Below are 5,164 nucleotides of genomic sequence, written 5' to 3'. Positions count from 1 at the left end.
GTAACTTTGTAAACCAGCTTTCCAAAAAATGGGAGGATTTCGGAATATATAGGAAATGGAAGGTTTAATAATATATTCGTTACCGTTAGAATTTCACAATTTTCACGTTTAGTTTTTACTTCTCCGAACAAGATGATTCGATTTTCGCAAACATAATTATTAGAAACGATAGATTAAAAATTTCCGTCTTTTTATTATTAGTTTTTATTAATTGAAACGGTGAAAGAAGCTTTGGCTTGAGTTGGATGAATGTTTTCCAATCTGTATCTATATTATTCACAAAACTAGTCATCAAACAAACAAACGTCAAACTTTCTCTTTATTATTTGTAAAATATTAGATAGGACCTTTTGAAATCTTGGATTGACAGCATAAGAAATCAACAAAAAACGACACTTGCAATTTTGTGCTTGATGGCTTCTCCGTGTAAAATATTTCTTGCTGTTTGTCAATGTAATATTTATGAAAATATGAATGATACGAGGAAGGCATAAATAATTACAGCACCATTCTCATCAAAAAGACTTATCTAAAAAAACTTGGATTAAACGGAAGCTTACCATTGTCATAAATCAAATAAACATAGATTTCCCAGTATAATAGTAATGTAGTTGAGCAACCTGTGACACCAAAAGCGCGGTCTGGTGGAGAATTGGTGCGTAAATGCTTCTAAAATGCATGCATAAAGTTGCCTGCGCATTTAACACAATCACAGTAGCTAATGAAAAAAAGGCGGGTGGGTAATGTCAGAGACATTAGTGGATGTCGTGAATACGAAAACAACTGACATGTTCCTTAACACTTCCGAATATCAATTAGTTGATCAATTGTATGAATTATGCAAGCATTCCCTTTTTCACATTTTTCGCAAAAACAAAGAAGGCTTCACTTGATCTCGATTATTGTGAATTTCACACAGCGAAAAGTGCACAAATCAAATCAAACAGTTCTAGATTTGCACTAAACTGAGGATATTTACCTTCGATTTGCGAGCAAGAAATCCTAATAGTTCTTTAGAAAATTTTTAGAGCCATTAGAACGGCTGATTTTGTGTGATGCTCTCCACCGTTGTCCTCTTTTCGTTGTTTTTCACCAATACAAACAACTGGCAGCAGTGACGTAATCGCTCTTGTCGGAAGCGAAACTAGCTTTGCAAGTGACACACAATACATCTGCTAGCAGTGGCGATAGACTCCAAACTGATCCAATTTTTGTTAGGAGGTTTCTTTTTACGTGATTTCGTTTACAGCTTTTTCACTAATGGGCGGTCCTAACGGCTATAAAAATAGCCGCATAAAGAATTTTAATGTCGATTATTTCATTTCGGATTTGCATAATTCATTGAAAAAAACTATCAGGATGCTGTACGGCATTTATTCCTGCGTTTCAGAAGGACCAAATTGTGGAACTCACTACGATAGTAAGCACTGTTCGGAACATTTTTCTCGAACGATTTGTTGTACAGCAGCAGATATTTTGTTCTCTTCCTCAGCACGCGTTCTGATTGGCTGGTGTTGACATGGGTCAAATGAGACAGGTTTTTCAATAGTGTACTATTGAAATACTTCAATGGTTTTGCTATACACGTTTAAGTTGAAAAATTTCGATTCTATTGGTAGTTAGATTATATAAATCCTCTTTGATACTTGATTATACCAAAAATTTCAGAAAAGTTTAATTTTGAATTGTTTGAGATTATGTCACACAACTGAAAACTTCATCATAAAACTGTGATCATATTTCCGATGGCATGTAGCAAAAATTATGTTGATTCGTTAGATACAATAAGAGATATTCACGATCAAAAACCTATCACTCTCTCAGTGGGTAAATTTTGAACAGGCGCCCCAGAGTAAAGTATGTCGTATTCACGACAAAAGTACACCCGTTTCTCACTAGAGTTGCTGTTAGTGTCAACGTACACTGGGAAATCTATGTTTATTTGATTTATGCCATTATCTACAATCGTAGAACTTTGAAAGTCATCTCCGCTGGTAAAAAGAAACGCTGAAAATGTGCTGTTTTTTTTGTTGTTTAATTAGAGTGATTACTACTGTTTTCAACACATTCAGAAAGAAAACAACATAAATTTAGTACCTTGACAATGCAGTATCGGATAACGCAAAACGCGACCTTCAAAGTTTCGATCCCAGCTGCTGTTGAATGTATGGATTAGTTTTGATTTCGAGCGAAAACGACAACAGCTACCGTCATTCGTTTTTATCATTACACGATTAATCATTCAGTAATAGCCGTTCAACCGAGAAGGTTGTGTATAGAAGCGTACAGTTTAATAACGCTGGTTGGTTTACACGCGTTAAATACGACAACGGTTGAACTACAGGTAGAGACCTGTTGGCAGCAGCCGTTAAACCGTATAGTCGTGCTGCATATGAGAGCCCTAGTGCTGGGCCAAGCTGGTGAAGGAAACAACAAAGGGCGTTTCCCAAACTCTACCCAGGCCGCAATATACAGCCACAAGTGCTGAGCAGGAGAGTGCAAAGGCACATCGAAGAGGAAGAGTGCAAAGGCACATAGAAGCAGGAGAGTGCAAAGGCACACCGGTGCGAAGGCACTTCGGTGCAGAAGCATATCGGTGCGGAGCACTAGGAAGAAGGAGACAAGACAACTCGGTCTTTCCACTGCCATACAACACGCAGGTATACACCGGTGACCTGCGTTGGTTACAGCTGGCGAAGACGAAAGCAAATCGGAATTCGAGTGGTGCTGGATGTCAGGTAGCAGTAGCATCACATCATATTCTATCGCTACAGTGAGCTTCAGCATTGTATCAACGTCCAGATACACCCAACAAGAACATCTAGAGCAACGAGGATCTACACGGCAGTGCAACGGAGATAGACAACAATTTCAAGGTAGAAGTTTTTTCTTTTCCTTTTGATTGAGTACTGTGTAGTGTTGGTTTCAAATTTTATTTTAAAGTTTAGTTAAAAATTTTAATGTGATGGATGAATCCATGGACGTAAATCCTAGCATGAATCCTATACCCCCACGAACGAAAAAATATCAGGAGAGCTCTTCTGGGCCTTGGATAGTCTTTTTTAGACGTATATCAAAGCCATTAAACATTTTACAAATTTCTAAAGGTTTGACATCACGATACTCTTCAATCAAAGAGATCATAAAAGTAAATAACGATAAAATTCGTGTTGTGGTAAATAGTTTGAAACACGCGAATGATATTGTCTCTTCGGAACATTTCATTAAAGAGTATAAAGTTTACATACCCTCCAAAGATGTCGAAATTGACGGTGTTGTTACCGAAGCGAGTCTTTCGGTAGATGATTTACTCAAGCATGGTGTTGGTCGTTTCAAGAACTCTATGTTTGAGGGTGTGAAAATACTGGAGTGCAAACAACTGTACTCAGTAGTTCATGAAGAGGAAAAAAAAGTTTATCGCCCATCAGACTCGTTTCGAGTGACATTTGCCGGGTCTGCGTTGCCGTCCCATGTCTATGTCGATAAAATTCGCCTCCCTGTTCGGCTTTTTGTTACAAATGTAATGAATTGTACGAACTGCAAAAAATTCGGCCACACAGCTACTTACTGTAGTAATAAACCAAAATGTATTAAGTGTGAAGGGCCTCATAAAGATAATGATTGCAACAAGGAAATTGAAAAATGTATTTATTGTGGGAATAGTCCTCATGATGATATTTCAGTATGCACTGCATTTAAAGTGCACAAAGACAAAATTAAGCTTTCTTTAAAAGCACGGTCTAAGCGCACATATGCAGAAATGCTTAAAACGGTCATTGATGTCCCCCCTTTGGAAACCGAAAACGGGTTTTCAAATCTAGAGGAACCAGAGGACTCTGACTCTGACGAAAATAGTGAAGGTAATTCGTTTATCACTACCCAAGGGTCAGTTAAGAGAAAGAAGTCTTCTTCCAAATTACCAAAAAAGACACCTAAAGTTTCATCTTCAAAAAAAGATCCCCGTGTTAAACAAAAAAAGTCAAAACCAAAGACTGTGCCTCCTGGTTTGTCAAATTCACAAACCAATCCAGGATCTAGTACAGAAAAAGATAATAATCCAGTGGGCTCCATTTCACAGCCACCAACAGGATTACTGAAGTTTTCGGAAATTGTTGAATGGATTTTCTCAGCATTCAATATATCTGAACCCTTAAAGACCCTCATAATGGCATTCCTTCCAATAGCTAGAACCTTTTTGAAGCAGTTATCAGCTCAATGGCCAATTGTCTCAGGTTTTGTATCTTTTGATGGATAATTTATCACCCGTCGCAAATGATACAATCACTGTCCTGCAGTGGAATTGTCGAAGCATCATGCCAAAACTTGATTCATTTAAAATATTATTGCATAGTCGAAAATGTGATGTATTTGCTTTATGCGAAACATGGCTTACTTCAAACATAGCTTTAAATTTTAATGATTTTAACATTATACGTCTCGATAGAGACTCTCCGTATGGTGGAGTGCTTTTGGGAATTAAGAAATGCTATTCCTTTTATAGATTAAACATCCCTTCAACTTCTAGTATAGAAGTTGTTGCTTGCCAAATAAACATTAAAGGCAAAGATATTTGCATAGCTTCGGTTTATATTCCTCCAAAAGCACAAGTTGGACAGCAACAGCTTAATGAAATGGTTGAAGCCCTTCCTGCACCACGATTGATTCTGGGGGATTTAAATTCGCACGGTATTATGTGGGGTTCCGTTTACAATGATAGCAGATCATCTTTAATACAAAACATTTGTGACAATTTTAGCATGACGGTATTAAATATGGGTAGCATGACACGGATCCCAAGACCTCCGGCCCAAGTGCATTAGATCTATCTCTTTGCTCAACATCAATTCGACTAGATTGCACCTGGAAAATACTGCCTGATTTACACGGTAGCGATCATTTACCAATCATCATCTCAATTAGCAGTAGCAATTGCATTGCTACTTCCGCTAGTATTCCATATGATTTGACAAAAAATATCGACTGGATTAAATACCAAAGTAGTATCTCTAGTATTTTGAATTCAATGGAAGAGCTCCCTCCACTTGAAGAATATGACTTCCTCATTTGTTCGATTCTGGAGGCAGCAGAACAATCCCAAACTAAACGCTTTCCTGGGCCAACGACTAACAGAAGGCCTCCCAACCCCTGGTGGGACAAAGAGTGC

This window comes from Malaya genurostris, chromosome 1, assembly GCF_030247185.1.
Source record: "Malaya genurostris strain Urasoe2022 chromosome 1, Malgen_1.1, whole genome shotgun sequence".
NCBI lineage: Eukaryota > Metazoa > Arthropoda > Insecta > Diptera > Culicidae > Malaya > Malaya genurostris.
The sequence above is the reverse complement of the archived record's forward strand: the minus strand, read 5'-3'. Positions refer to the sequence as shown.